Below are 16,249 nucleotides of genomic sequence, written 5' to 3'. Positions count from 1 at the left end.
TTGGGAGCTGGTAGGAGCTGAGGAACCAACATTATATCAGGTGATTCTGCTAAAAATGATAGGATGGCAGAGCTAGAAGACAGCTTAGATTATTCATTCATTCAACAAATACTGATTGAGGGCTGATGTTTTACTAGGTGCTGGGGTCACAGCAGTAAAAGACAAAGTCCCTGCCCTCATGAAACTTGTGTCTAATAGTGCAGCTATTCATAATCATGTGTGTAGTCCAATGCCTTTATTAGATAGACAATGAAACCAGGATCAGAGCAGGCACATGAATTGCCTAAGGTCATTCAGCTTGTTAGTGATGAAACCATGACTGAAAATAAGGTTTGACACTCATTCCCAGGCTTTTTCTTCTTCCTACCTCCTTGTCCTTTTTAATGGTTTTTATCTGCCTTAATCTTCCACATTGATCCATCCCAAACCATTCTTGTATTGAAGTTGACTTTATTGAGGTCCTCTGAGCTCGATTATCAATCGACTCTTTTATATTAAAGAATTGAGCAATTTGTCCCATATTTATAGAGCAACTTCCCTCATTTATTGCCATTCCTTCTTCCCAGTATGTTACATTCAAAGGCATCACTGCCTACTGCAATTATTATATTTCTATAAATGGGTTAAATGGGTCATTTTCACAGAAGAGTACATACTGTATCATTCCATTTTTATGAAATTCTAAAAAAGAGAAATTCTATTTATGTGAAATTCTAGAAGACTGTGGAAAAGAGAAGTGTATGAATAGTTACCTAGTGTCAGGGGTGGGAATTTATTGCAAAGAGGCACAACAGAACTTTTGGGGTGATGGAAATGTTCTCACTCTTTAATGTGGGGTGGTCACCTAGTATATACATTTGTCAAACTCTTCAAATTGTATACTTAAGATGGATGTGTTTTATTGTTTGTAGGTTATACATCAATAAAGTCAATTTTTTGAAAAAGAGACTTTTTGAAACAGGTTTGCTTCTCTGCAAAGAGGCACATAGGATCTGCCCAGAGTAGAGAGTTGAGACTTAAAATGCAACCACTGAACTAGTATGGGTGATTCTACCCAGAGAGGAAGTGAGACTAGAGAGATGAATCTGCTCTTCGCTCACTTGGTCTTATTTGCTATGTGCCTGTCGTAAGGCAAGCATTTTACTGTAGTGGGTGTGATATCGGTGTTTAAAGATGCTTTAACTGGCTAGGCTTACTTATGGAGATGTCTTTAGAGAGGCATGTAAGTGTGGGCACGTCTATTCTACTTTATAGCTGATTTAAAGACTTTTCAAACATAGTTTTTATCATACATAATTTTCACCATATCAGCTGTGTTAAAAACTTAACTATCCACTTTTTTTTCTGTTGGAATTGCCATCTTCCAGTAATTGCCAAAATGACCAACACAAAGGGAAAGAGGAGAGGTGCCTATTATATGATCTCAAGGCCTTTTAGCAGGCATGGCGTTGGTCTTTTGGCCACATACATGCAAATCTACAAGAAAGATGATGTTGTTGACATCAAGGGAATGGGCACTATTCACAAAGTAATGCCCCACCAATGTTACTACGGCAAAACTGAAAGAGTCTACTGTGTTACCAAGCGTGCTGTTGGCATTATTGTAAACAAACAAGAGCTCGATTCTTGCCAAAAGAATTAATGTACATGTAAATATATTAAACACCTTAAGAGCCTAGATAGCTTCCTGAAATGTGTGAAGGAAAATGATCAGAAAAAGAAGGAAGCCAAAGAGAAAGGTACCTGGGTTCAACTGAAGCACCAGCCTGCTGCACTCAGAGAAGCACACTTTTGTGAGAACCAAGAGAAAGGATCCTGAGCTGCTGGAACCCATTCTCTATGATTCATGGCATAATAGGTGTAAAATTAAACAAATAAATAAAAGACCTCTGGACTATGAAAAACAAAAAGAAAAACAAAACTTTAACTATCCCATGGAAAAATCAACTCCATTATTTGTTCTCAGTTTGTTTGGAGGTAGAGGACAGAAACTGAGTTCTAGGTCCATCACAGTCTAATCCCTCTCCCTTCTAGGGTATTTGATAAAATATTTTCCTGGGGTCTTGAATCAGTTTATCAACCTGCAAATAAGCCTAGCCCTTTATGTGTCTCTGAATATGGATGTGTGTGTGTGGATGTGTGAGTGTATGCTTACAGTCGGTGGCCTTGTCTTTTCTATCAACTTGGAATCACTTCCAAACTCCTAGAAGTGAGAAGTTATGTTCATTTTTTTCTTTTTCTGCTGAGGAAGATTAGCCCTGAGCTAATGCCTGTGCCAATCTTCCTCCACTTTATATGTGGGTCACTGCCACAGCATGGCTGACGAGTGGTATATGTCCGCGCCCCGGATCAGAACCTGCGAACCGGGCCACCAAAGTGGAGCACGCCATACTTAACCACTATGCCACGGGGCTGGCCCCAATTTTTTTTTTTTTAAAGATTTTATTTATTCATTTTTTTCCCCCCAAAGCCCCAGTAGATAGTTGTATGTCATAGATTCGCATCCTTCCAGTTGCTGCACGTGGGACCCGGCCTCGGGTTGGACGGAGAAGTGGTGCCTTGGGGCGTGCCCGGGATCCGAACCCGGGCCGCCAGCATCAGAGCGCGCGCACTTAACCGCCAAGCCACGGAGCCGGCCCATGGCCCCAATTTTTACAATAATATAAGTATGTACAACGGTTTCTGTGGTTACCTGGTAAATGTATGTGGACCATTTGATTCCTTCTGCTTTTCTAACCTCAAATTGTAATTGCAATTTAATACAGGGCTCAAACACCCTTGGTGGGCAAATCTCCCCACAGAAGTATCACAGAGCCAATGAAACCATTTTAGGGGGTCTGTGCAATAATTATTTCGCTGAAGTTACTCAGTCTTTCTCCAGCCTCACCCCAGCCTCTGGGTGATGGATATATAATTTTGGGAAGTGATACATATAGGGCCTAATTCTAATAATACCTTAGATTTGCTGGGCACTTGGTGCATTTCGTGGTACTTTCACATGTACTATCCTCATAACCAGCCTGGGAGGTGTATTGGACAGATATTATTATCCTCATTTCATTGATGAAAAGCCCAGGCTCAGAGAGGACATGAGATTTGCCCAAGGTCATATGGTAAATCAGCAGCAGAGTTGGAACAAGGACCAATAGCCATGGACAATTAATGAGACAAGGACAGAATAGAAAACCTGGAGAGTCATCATAAAAGGATTCAACAGGCAAATATATGAGGAAGGCAGTCACAATTTATTGAGTACCTACTCTGTGTCAGGCACTGTGAGAGGTGCTTTATGTATATTACAAATGCAAGGTCATAGAAAATAGGGAGTTGTGATTACGTGGGGGAATGACTTGCTATTATCCCATTTTACAGAAGAAGAAATTAGGAGTCCAAAAGGATGAGTTTGCTCAAAGTACTGGAAGGAAATCCATTCACCATCCTTTTATAAGAATATCCCAGAGTGTATCGATGACCCAAGCCCTAGTCATTCCTTAACCTCAGCTTCAGTCTCTACTTTCTTCTCCTTGGGCTTCACCCTCATTATCAATCTTTGTTTTCACTTCATCTTCAACTGTATTTTCTATCTCAACCTCACTCTCAGTTTTAAATTAATCTTCTCGCCATGATCAGGGAGAATCAGTTTCAATAAATAGTAGTTGATGATAAGGAATTTCACATTTCCTGAGCAACCCCACCTAGTCTCCAACTTGCCAGCACAATTTCTGACACACCATCTTTCTCACGCCAGTCTGTAGATAATTGTTTTCAAATATTTCTGTTGAATAAGTTTGTGTATTGTCTTCTCCATTATTTGTAAGCTCCCTCAGGATAGGAATTATGGCTATACTTTGCTCTTTAGACTAAGCTGGCATAGTTATTTTTGGATTGTGGGGAGTTAATATAGGTTTGTTTCTGGTGATGACATGTTTACACTCACACTGGGTACACAGGATTTCTTCACTGATCATTTTCGTTTGCTTTTTGTGTTGGATCCAGAAGTTTACTGCATTTTTTTATTTTCATGATACATTATTTACTATTACCATTAGATTTTACTCAATGTATTCATTTATTCATTCCACAAACATTTATTGTGCTAGGTAGCAGGTATACAAAAAGAACAAGACAATCTCAGATTTCAAGTCTTGAGGCATCAACTACATTTTTCTCATTTTGAAAGCATTTTATTTATTTTGGCTTTGTAGTTGTTTTGCAAGCAGTAATTTGATCAGAAAGAATAACCATAATTTTGTGACTAATTGTTGGATTATTTTTGTAAGCACCAGGAGAGACAGCAGCTTTTGAGGTCTTGACTGATTCTTTTCAAATGCTGTTTAGCCACAATATGGCTGAATTTACTCTTAGATTTGGCATGCCCTGCATTTCTCTAGCATTGAACCAGACTCCTCTGGCTATTTCCTTTTCATGAGGCGGAAGCTTAGGTTAAATAAAAGGGGCACCCCGAAAGTAGTGAGATGCCAAAGAAACATTAGGAACAACTGTACCAAAAAAAGGAGATCCTTTCATGATTCATGGTCTTCACCCTGTAAGGGTATTTATTTACTACCATGGAATGATACTGCCATCTACAAATAGTTGTTAGATGCCCATAGTCGGGGAATATGACAGACTGGAGTTGTGGGATTCCAGCCACATTGGATCTTGGTGAAGGACCGTGTAGGGATGCATGCTGCCCTTTCTCGTCAGTGTGCTGATTTAGTACTGGGGTAGATCAGTATGTGAAAGAAAAGAAGGGTACAGGGTACCCTTTCCTAGAACATTCTAATTAGGAAGATGCTTTGTTGCATCTTTTAGAAGACATCTAACTAGATAAAAATGATTTTGTTTCTGAGAGCATAAAGAATAAATTTCAAAGTGTTCCCTCCCTACATATAGCATCCGTCACTGTTGATTATATTATTATTATTGTCATAATTTCCACTGACCAATATAGTTCACTATGGTGGTTTTGCAGTATAGACCAGAGCAAGAAATATTTCAGAAGAATGGAGCATTGGGTATATTCTGTGGTACAGTGCAGGTAAAAAGTTGGTGAGCATCCTTCATCTAGTATCTTTACTCTTTCCTCTATCTTTGTTTTTCTAGATCTTCATAATCAGAGGCTCCCTTATCTCCCTAAACTTATTTTCCATATGGTTCCTCAATCAAAACCCCTCTCACAGTTTAGGCCAAGTTTCCTTACTTCCATCCCTCCCCCACAGGATACAAATCCCTTCCTCAGTTCCCCTTGGGAGGAATGCCTTTTCTGCCTTTCCCCAAACCTTTCCTTCCTCCAAGGTCCACTTTAGACCAATGTCCTCCATCAAGTCCTCCCTGACAGCTCCTGCCCAGTTCCCTCTTCCTTCTCTGACCTCCTACTACACAATGGTCTGTGATAATAATAGCCTTCATTGGCCCAGTGGTTGACAAAGCACTCACTCACTTGTGATTTTCACAAACCCCTGAGGTTGGTAAGGAGAATTTTCTTGTCCCCTCAGACAGAATGAAAAACCATCTCAAGGTTGCATTGCAAATGGCAAAACTGGGACGTCAGCCCAGGTCTTTGAAGTGCAAAGCTTTTCCATTACAGTTTTTTTTTCTCTATCTCACACGTCTATACCCCAATAGAGCCTAGTTCAGAGTTGAGAAAAATTAGATTCTCCAATAACTCTTTGTAGATTGCTCTACTGACCTTGTCAGATCTTCATCTTTCTTCTTATATCCCATCTGCTCCCAATTCAAAGTGGCTACTTCTACTTGTCATGAACCATGTGTCTACAAAGCACCAGAGGTGGAAGATCTGTTTTTCCCAGACACCATCTCTGATGGAAGCTGTTTCTGGGGAGTGGGGCTGAGGTCTGTTCTCTGGCAATGCTGTCTGTGAGGGGCACGTTCTCCCTGAAGAGCTAGGGAGGGGAGATATTGCTAAAGCACGGCAGAATGAGGACATGATTTCACTTGTTTGTTATGAGATTTTTTTTTTTAACCAGAGAAAAGGGGTATTTAAAAAAACACTAGCAGAGAAAATCTCTCTCCTTTGGCTGAGTGACATTTCATGCCTGTTCATATCGTTGTGTCAGTCTTTGAAAAATGAAGAGCTATAAGCAGACTCTTTCCTCACTAGACAAAAGGAAGAGCTGGGTGTTTCCCTGGTAGGAGACCTGCACGTGACGAGTGAAGCATTAGGATTGGGGCTGAGTCACTGGCATTGGGAGGGTGGGGGTCAGAACCTTCCCCTGAGCTGTCAAAGCCAGCAAATGTGCTTAGGGCCATAGTTACACACACCTGTTGGCTGCAGCCAGTGCTGGTATTGTCAGCATCTGGGACATGGCTCAGGGAAAATCTCCAGCTGCCTTCAGTTCTTTCAAAATGGATCTTCTCCAGATCAGGGGGGCTAGTGCTTTATTTTTTAATAACAAAATTATTTAGGACTCATGATTAGTTGCAAAATAGTATAGAGAGTTCTTGTGTACCTTTCACCCAGCTTCCCCCAATGATAATATCTTATCTAACCATAGGTGTTTGTTTTTAATATAGTATCTAAGAATAAATACTTTATTATTATCTCTTATGGTTCTGGGGGTTGATGAGCTCATTTGGGTGGTTCCCATGTGGTGTCCTTCATTCGGTTGCTATCAGATGGCAGCTAGGCTAGAGCCATCTGAAGGTTTCTTCACTCATGTGAAGCTGGGCTGGTAAGGGATCTCCGTCTCCACGTGGCCTCTCCCAGAGGGTAGCTCTGGCTTCCTTAACAGCAGGGCAGTCTCAGGGTAATCAGGTTTTTTATATGGTAGCTGACAGAGCAATTGTTCCAAGAGGGCTGGGTGGAAGCTGCAAGGCTTCTTATGATCTAGTCTTGAAAGTCCCAGAACATCACTTCCATCACATTCTATTGGTCAAGCAAGTCACTCAGGCCAGCCAGATTCAAGGAAAGAAGAATTAGACTCCACATCACAACAGGAGAAGTAGCAAAAAATTGACAGCTATCTTTTTTTTTTTTTTTTTGTGAGGAAGATCAGCCCTGAGCTAACATCCATGCTAATCTTCCTCTTTTTGCTGAGGAAGACCGGCTCTGAGCTAACGTCTATTGCCAATCGTCCTCCTTTTTTCTCCCCAAAGCCCCAGTAGATAGTTGTATGTCATAGTTGCACATCCTTCCAGTTTTGACAGCTATCTTTATTCCTCCACAACCGCCCTGCAGTCTGCTGGTCCCCAAGTGAGGGGACAAACATGACAAGGAATAGCATTGTTTATGTCACTAGTAGGATAAGCCCTTTTGTCTGATTGACTCTATGAGAATTTTCATACAGTCACAGTGTCACAGCACCAGTGGGCAGCACATGCTCAATTGCTGTTGTCTGACAGAGCAATTGAGTCACCTTCTCAACCCATAGACAGTAAGTGGAAATAAATAGGGAGATAGTGAATATCTCTGTGGACTTTAGGGTAAACCCTGGAATTGGCCTTGAACTGTTGCAGCTTTCATTCTCCAAATAGGCTGGCAACCATCACATATTTTTTGCTACATTTGTGTCTGTCACAAAGCAATCTGCCTGGACTAGACAAGGTACTGGGCTAGGTGCTACATGGGTTACCAAGATGACTTATGCATGGCTCCTGCTCTCAGGAACGTGGATAACAATTCCTCCCTACTTGTCTGCTGGGGTCTGGCCTGGGTGTTAAGCAAGACTGGAAAAATGGAGAGGCCTTGGGTGGTGAGGGGAAGCAATGGCCACATTGTTGTGATGGTTAAACAGGTTCACGTGGTTATTCCATGAGGGAATCAGCAGCGTGCTTCTGGACAGCAGCCACTATGTGAGGGGAATATTCTTGTTCTCTCTCAGGCAGAGAGCAGGAGATGGGGATTGGCGTGTTGGATCTCGACTTTTCTTCTAAAACATTTACCCTCTTCTGTGCCCGGATGTCAGATTATCCAGGGAACAATTCTTTGAGCATGCCTTGTCTGGGTGGAAAGAAATCTTCCCCGAGCAGTGGGGAATGTCCAACTCTGGGCGGGTGGAGTTGGGGAAGTCTTTCAGGTAGAAGCACAATGGGCTTCAACAGAAGCTGGTGAAGCGAGGAGAGGGGAATGAATCCAGCGCACCTCGGATTAAGGGAAAGGCTCAAACTGAACAACTCAACTGGTTTGTGTTTTGAACATGCTTCCTGTGATCCTTTTCCTCAGATAAAAGATGATTGTAGTTCCAGTTCTGGGGTTTATGGGTGAGGAAATTGAGTGGAGAGGAAATTCTGTGGAAAGCGAAAATGGGTGTGTCTGATAATAGCAGAAGAATTGGGTGAAAGGGCTCCACCTGGAGGCCTTTTTTGGTGGTGGCAGCAGAAAAGTGGAACCCGGGTGCCTCTGGGCAGTGGTCTCGGGGTCTGAAGAAGAGAGGAGGAGGGTTCTCGCCTGAGACTCCCTCATGAACGGTGTCAGAATTGTGGAGCTCTGGGTTGATAGAATGGGCTGGAAGAGAACTGTGCACGTCTGACTGAGCCCTGAAGCGTGTTGCTCAGAGGAAGGGGGAAAGGCTGCCTTAGGCATGGGTTGGGCGGAGGGAGACGCTGTTAGGCAAATTCCAAGGGTTGGGCTTATGGGAAGCCTCCTCAGCTATGGTATTGCCAGTTCTCTGGATGTGCCATGTTCTTTCATACCTCCGTGCCTTTGGCAATGCTGTTCTTTTTGCCTGGAATACTCTCCCCTCTTCTTGGGCCTGGATGATAGGAGATTTTAAGATTCAGTGGAAACTTCAGGACTTTAGGGGGATCTTTTCTGATCATTCTCAATTTGGATTAGGGGCCCCTCTTCTGTGTCCCATGTGACTTGAGGTTCCCATTGGACATGAGCTCCATGAAGGTAGGGATTGTGTCTGTCTTGCTCATTGTAACATTCCTAGCACCTAAAACTTGAAAATTCTCATTAAATATCTATTACTGAATGAAATAACTCAGTTGTAGCAGTTATCATAGGTACGAATATTGTCTGTAGACTTGTCTGTCTCTCCCACCAGACTATGAGCTTCCTGAGGGCAGGGACTGTGGCTTACTCATCTTGGTAGCTCCAGCCCATTAGCTTAGAGTCTGGGAATTAGAGGGTGGCTTATCAATATTTGTTGAATGAATGTTAGACAGGGAGGGAGCAGTCTGGGGGTACATGTAAGGCTAGTCAGTGATTCTAAGCTCTGGCTTTAAGAACACCAGGGGAGCTTTAAAAGTGAAAACAGAGTCTCTGGCGTGGGGCCCAGGCATCGGTCTTTTTTAAAAGCTCCATAGGTGAATCTAACGTTGGGAACCTCAGGGCTAGGCTCTAAAGGAATGTGAAATCTAGGGCAGCCAAGAGAACGTTCCAGAACAGAATCCCTTTCTGCTGGAGAGGGAAAGGCTTTAGTTCTCTTCCAAAACTGTGTAGGTATTGGAGCAGAAGAGTGCATCCTAACACTCAATAGATTGTCTCCAGAAGAAGAACTGAGGTAGCCAAATGCATTCCGATTTTAAGAAATTAGAACATTTCCAAGAATGGTCTTCACTGTAATTCTCCAGGACCAGCAGAATCAGTATCACCTGGAAGCTTACTAGAAACGCAGAATCTCAAGCCCTCACCCTCCCAAAGCTACTGAGTCGGAATCTGCATTTGCACAAGATCCCCACGTGATTCGTGTGCACATTAAAGTTGGAGAAGCATTGTTCTGAAGTAGTTATTCTCAAAGTATGGCTGGGGCACCAGCATCACCTGGGGTAAGGAATGGGGTGGGGGTGGAGAGTTATGGTTCTCACACTTTAGCTTGCGTCAGAATTACCTGGAGGGTTTGTTAATCTCAGGTTGCTGGGACAATTCCCAGTTCAAAGGGAAACTGGTAAACCCATGAACCACTTCATTCAGGAGGTCTGGGTCGGATGTGAGAATTTGCATTCCCTACAAGCTCCCAGGTGATGTTGATGCTGCTGGTTCAGAGACTACACTTTTTGGCTGACTAAGGCTGTTATGACCATTCACGTACAAGTCTTTGTGCTGACATATGCTTTCCTTTCTTTTAGGTAAATGCCTAGGAGTGGGATTGCTGGATGATGTGAGAGTTGTATGTTTAATTTTTTAAGAAACTGCCAAACTATCGTCCAAAGTGGTTAGACCATTTTACATTCCCATCAACAGTGGATGAGTTCTGTTCCTCCACATCTTCACCAACCCTTGGTATGGTCTGTATTTTAATTTTACCTACTCTAATAGATGCGTGGTGATATTTCATTGTAGTTTTAATCTGCATTTCCTTAATGACTAATAAAATTGAACATCTTTTCATGTGCTTATTTGCCATCTATATATCCTCTTTGGTGAAGTGTCTGTTCAAATCTTTTGCCATTTTCTTATTGGATGGGTTAATTGGTTATTATTGAGTTCTTTTCTTAAGTTTTGATATTTCTTTACCCTAGAAATAAGTCCTTTATCATATATATGATTTGCAAATATTTCCTTTCAATTATTTGTGGCTTTTCTTTTCATTCTCTTAGTAACTTTCAAAGAGCAGAAGTTTTAAAATTTGATGTGGTCCAATTTATCAATTTGTTTTTTTATGGATTGTGCTTTTGGCATTGTGTCTAAGAAATCTTTACCTAACCTAAGGTCACAAAGATTTTCTCCTATGTTTTCTTCTGGAAATTTTATAGTTTTAGGTCTTACATTTAAATCTATAATCTATTTTTTGTATATAGATATTTGATTTTTTCATCATTGTATGTTGAAAAGACAATCTACTGAATTGCCTTGTTGAAAATCAGTTGTTCATAAATGTGTAGGTCTATTTCTGGACTCTATTCTGTTCCATTGATCTAATTGTCTGTCTTTACTCTCATACATTGTCTTAATTATTTTAACCTTGTAATCAAAGAGTGTTAGTCCTCCTCCTTTTTTGTTCTTTTTCAAAGTTGGTTTGACAATGCTAGGTCCTTTACATTTCCATATGAATTTTAGAAGCAACTTTTTAAATTCTACAAAAAAGGCCTACTGGGATTTTTGTTGGGATTGCGTTTAATCTACAGATCAACTCGGGAAGAACTGACATCTTAACAATATTGTGTCTTCCAAGTCATGAATGTGGTATATCTCTTTATTTATTTAGACCTTTAATTTTTCTCTTAATGCCAGGATATAGAAACACTATTAATTTTTTGGGGGGTAGATTCTGTAGGATTTTCTACATATATGATCATGTTATCGGTGAATAAAGACAGTTTTACTTCTTTCTTTTCAATCTGGATGCTTTTCTTTCCTTTTCTTTCTTATCACAGTGCCTAGATCCTCAGTGCAAAGTTGAATAGGAGTGGTAAGAGGGCATATTCTTATCATCTTCCTGATCATAGGAAGAAAACAGTCAGTCTTTCACAATTAGGTATGATGATATAGCTGTAGATTTTTCAGAGATTTTTCTTTTAATCAGGTTGAGGATGTTCTCAACTATTCCTAGTTTGTTGACTTTTTAAAAAAACCAGGAATGGATATTCGATTTTGTTAAGTGATTTCTCTGCATTTGTTGAGATGATTATATGGCTTTTCTTTTTTAGTTTATTAATATGATGAATTACATTGATTTTTGAATGTTAAACCAAGCTTGCATTCCTTGGATAAACCTCACTTGGTCATGATGTATCCTTCTTATGTATTATTGGGATCCGTTTTGATAAAATTCTGTTTAGAATCTTTGCATCTCTGTTCATAATTCCTGTAGTAAGTATCTGGTTTTGGTATCAGAGTAATGCTGGCCTCATAGACTGAGTTAGGGAATATTTCCAGTTTTTTAATTATCTGGAAGAGTTAGTATAGAATTAACACTATTTTATCCTTAAATGTTTGTTAGAATTCACCAGTGAGGCCATCTGGGCCTGGAGTTTTCTTGTGGAAAGCTTTCTAACTATGAATCCAATTTCTTTAGTAGTTAAAGGGCTATTCAGGTCACCTATTTCTTCTTGAGTGAACTTTGGTAGTTTGTGTCTTTCAAGGAATTTATTCATTTCATATAAATTGTTAAATTTATTGGCATTAATTTTTCATAATATTCCCTCATCATCCTTTTAATACGTGTGGAATCTGTAGTGATGTCACTTCTCACATTCTTTATGTTAGTAATTTTTCTCTTCTCTTTTTCCTGATCAGTCTAGCTAGAGTTTTATTAATATTGTTGTTCTTTTCAAAGAACCAGATTTTGGTTTCATTGATTTTTCTATTTTTCTGTTTTCTATTTCATCTCTTTCTGTTCTGACTTTTATTATTTTGTTTCTTCTACTTGATCTGCTTTTTCTGGTTTCTTATGGTGGAAGCTGAGGTCCACCAATCATTTGACTCGTTGACTTGAGACCTTTCTTCTATTCAAATACAGATATTTAGTGCTATAAGTTTCCCCCTAAGTACTGCTTTAGCAGTACCCTACAAATTTTGAGATGTTGTGTTTTCATTTTCTTTCAGTTAAAAATATTTTATAATTTATAATTATAAAAAATTTATAATCTCTTTTGATTTCTTCTTTGATTCATGGGATTTTTTAGAAGTTGTCATTTAATTTAAAAATACTTGGGGATTTTTCCAGAGATATTTTGGGTTTTATTTATGTCTTAATTCCATTGTGGTCAGAGAACATACTTGGTATGCCTTGAATTCTTTTAAATTTATTTAGACCAGTTCGTGGCTCACTGTATGATTTATCTTGGTGAGTGTGCCATGTGCACATGACAAGAACATGGATTCTGCTATTGTTGGGTGGAGTGTTCTGTAAACGTCAATTAGGTCAATTTGGTTGATTGTTTAACTCTTCTATATGCTGACTTTCTTATTACTTATTATATGAATTGTTGAGAAAAGAGTACTTAAATGTCACACTGTAATTGTGGATTTGTCCATTTCTTCTCGCAGTTCCATCAGTTTTTGCTTCATCTACTTTGAAGTTCTGTTATGAGGTGCATAAATGTTTATTCTTTTGATGATTTGATGCCTTTATCCCTGGTAGTATTCTTTGCTGTGAAATCTATCCTGTGTGAAATTAACAGAGCCACTCCAGGTTTCTTTTGGTAAGTGTTAGTGTGGCATATCTTTTCCTATCCTTTTACTTTTAACCTACTTGTATTTTTAGATTTGAAGTGCATTTCCTATAGACAGCATAGAGTCTGTCTATTTTGCTACATTGCTATTTTGTCTACATTGCTTTTTTTTAAAATCCAATCTGACGATCTCTGACTCTTAATTGAAGTATTTAGATCATTTACATTTCATGTTGTTATTTATATGGTTAGATTTAAATCTATCATCTTGCTGTTTGTTTTCTATTTGTTCCGTCTGCTCTTTGTACCCCTTTTCTCTTTTTCTGCCTTCTTTTGGATTAATTGACTTTTTTATGATTTAATTTTATCTCCTTTGTTGGCTCGTTACCTATAACTCTTTGTTTTATTTTAGTGTTTGCTTTAGAGTTGATAGTATACATCCCTAATATATCACAGTCTACCTTCAAGTGATATTATATCACTTCATGAATAGTATAAGATCCTTACAATAGTATACGTTCATTTCTCCCTTCCTGACTTTTATACTATTGTTGCCGCACATTTTACTTTTACATATGTTATAAACCCCATACTAATTGTTATTATTTTTGTTGAGATGGTCAATTAGCTCTCAAAGAGACTTAAATAATAATAAGAAAATTTATATATTTAACCATGTAATTACTATTTCCAGCTTTCTCTATTATGTTGTATAGATCCATATTTCCATCTGTTATCATTTTTCCTCTGCCTGAAGGACTTCCTGTAATAATTCTCTTATTATGGGTCTGCTGGTGGAGAGTTCTTTCAACTTTTGCTTTAGAAAGATATTTTACCAAATGTAAAATTCTTGGTTGACACTTTTTTTGCTTTTAACACAATTGTGTGCCACATAATGACATTTAGGTCAATAAAAGACTGCATATATGATGGTGGTCCCGTGAAATTAGTACCATGTAGCCTAGGTGTGTAGTAGGCTATACCATATAGGTTTGTGTAAGTACTGTAGGGGAGGAAGAAATTTTCCTCTACTCTTCTAGGTTCTTTGGCTGGGCTAAGAATTAAATCGACATGAGACAGATTAACAGGAGAAAAACAAAAGTTTAATAACATGTACACTTGGGAGAAACCCAGGAAAATCAAAGCCCTCATCTTAAGCACCATCCTCAGCTAAAAACAAAAGAAGATGTTGGGAGTGGGGAGAGTCAGGGACTTAAACGGCAAGGAAGGCAATTCACAAGTAGGTGAAAAGGAGCAAACATTTGGAGAACGAGTGTTTGGCCACACAGAAACTGAAGAACAGAGAGGGGAGCCCAACAAACAGGCTTTTCTAGGTTCCTCCCTGTCTACCACCTAGTTCCTGTTATACTAAGGTGATAGCTTGTTTCCTGAGACAGGGTTTTTTATCTGAATTCTTTTAGGCAGTTAAGGGGAAAGTAACAAGAAAAACTTTCTGAGTCTTTTGTTTCTTAAAAATAATCAGCCTAAAATCATCTTCATGTTAACGAGACACATTTTGGGGTGGCAGATTTTGTTCTTCTTCAGTACACTCTATGATGTTTGCACAATGATAAAATCACCTAACAATGCATTTCTCAGAATGTATCCACATTGTTAAGCAACTCATCACTGTCCTTTAATGATGTTGCTCCATTGTCTCTTTGTTTACATTGTCTCTAAAAAGAAATCTGCTGTCAACCTGTCTTTGTTCCTCTGGACAGTCGTGTGTCTATTTTCTTTTTTTTTTCCTGGCTACTTTTAATATATTTTCTTCACTACTGCTTTGGAGGAATTTGTTTATGATGTGCCTTGATGTAGTTTTTTATATGCCTTGTGCTTGGAGTTCATTGAACTTCTTGGATCTATGGGTTTTCATAACGTTTGGAAAATTTTTGCCATTATTTATTACATATATTTTTGGCCTTCCCCTCCCTCCTTTTCATGAGGACTCCAGTTACATGTATTTTAGGCTGCTAGAAGTTGTCCCAGAGATCGCTGATGCTCCGTTGTTTTTTAATTATTATATTTTATTTCTGTTTTATTTTAGGTAATTCTGTTGCTATATATTCAAGGTCACTAATCTTTCCTTCCCCTGTCTAAACTGCCATTAATCTCATCTAATGTACGTTTTTCTCTCACATGTTTTCATGTCTGCAAGTGTGATTTGGATCTTTTTCTTTTCAAAATATGTGTTCCTCCTATGACTCAACAACAAAAACCCGAATAACCCAGTCAAAAAATGAGCAAAGGACTTGAATAAACATTTCTCCAGAGATGATATACAGATGGCCAACAAGCATATAAAAAGATGCTCAACATCACTAATCCTTAGAGATATGCAAATCAAAACCACAATGAGATATCACCTTACACCTATTAAGATAGGTATAAAAAAGCAACAACAGAAAATAACAACTTTCAGTGAAGATGTGGAGAAATTGGAACCCTGGGCACTGTTGGTGGCAATGTAAAATGGTGCAGTCACTATGGAAAACAGTAAGATGGTTCCTCAAAAAATTAAAAATAGAATTACCATATGACACAGCAATTCCACCTCTGGATATATATCCAAAAGAATTGAAAGCAGAATCTCGAAGAGGTATTTGCACAACCGTCTTCGTAGCAGCACTATTCACAATAGCCAAGAGGTGGAAGAAACCCAAGTGTCCATTGATGGATGAATGGATAAACAAAATTTGGTTTATACACACAATGGAATATTATTCAGGCTTAAAAAGGTAGGAAATTGACACATGCTACAACATGATGAACCTTGAGGATATTATGCTAATAAAATAAGTCAGTCACCAAAAGACAAATACTGTATGATTCCACTTATATGAGTTATCTTGAGTAGTAAAATTCAAAGAAACATAAATAGAATGGTGGTTGCCAGGAACTAGGGGGAGGGAGAAATGGGGAGTTATTTTTAATGGGTACAGAGTTTTAGTTTTGCAATATGAAAAAGTTCTGCAGATTGGTTACACAGCAATGTTAATATATTTAACACTACAGAACTGGACACTTAGAAATAGTTAAGATGGTAATTTTTTTACCACAATAAAAAAAATCCACAAGAAAACACAAAATAGATCATACAACAACAAAAAAATAATAAACAAGAACTCTATTAATGTATTGAGAATATATTTTTGGGAAAGGTAACATATTGTTCATCCCTTTAGAAAGTCTATTTTAAAAACATGTTCTTTCTAACCATATAATT

At 38.9% G+C, this 16,249-nt stretch overlaps 1 pseudogene; it reads left to right on the top strand.

The window, feature by feature from the left end:
• The first annotated feature begins 1,378 nt into the window (after nucleotides 1-1,378).
• Nucleotides 1,379-2,018, top strand: LOC101408899 (large ribosomal subunit protein eL21 pseudogene; annotated as a pseudogene).
• The last annotated feature ends 14,231 nt before the right edge of the window (nucleotides 2,019-16,249 follow it).

The sequence above is a fragment of the Ceratotherium simum genome, chromosome 6 (assembly GCF_057802395.1).
Source record: "Ceratotherium simum simum isolate JZ-2026a chromosome 6, ASM5780239v1, whole genome shotgun sequence".
NCBI lineage: Eukaryota > Metazoa > Chordata > Mammalia > Perissodactyla > Rhinocerotidae > Ceratotherium > Ceratotherium simum.
The sequence above is the reverse complement of the archived record's forward strand: the minus strand, read 5'-3'. Positions and strand labels throughout refer to the sequence as shown.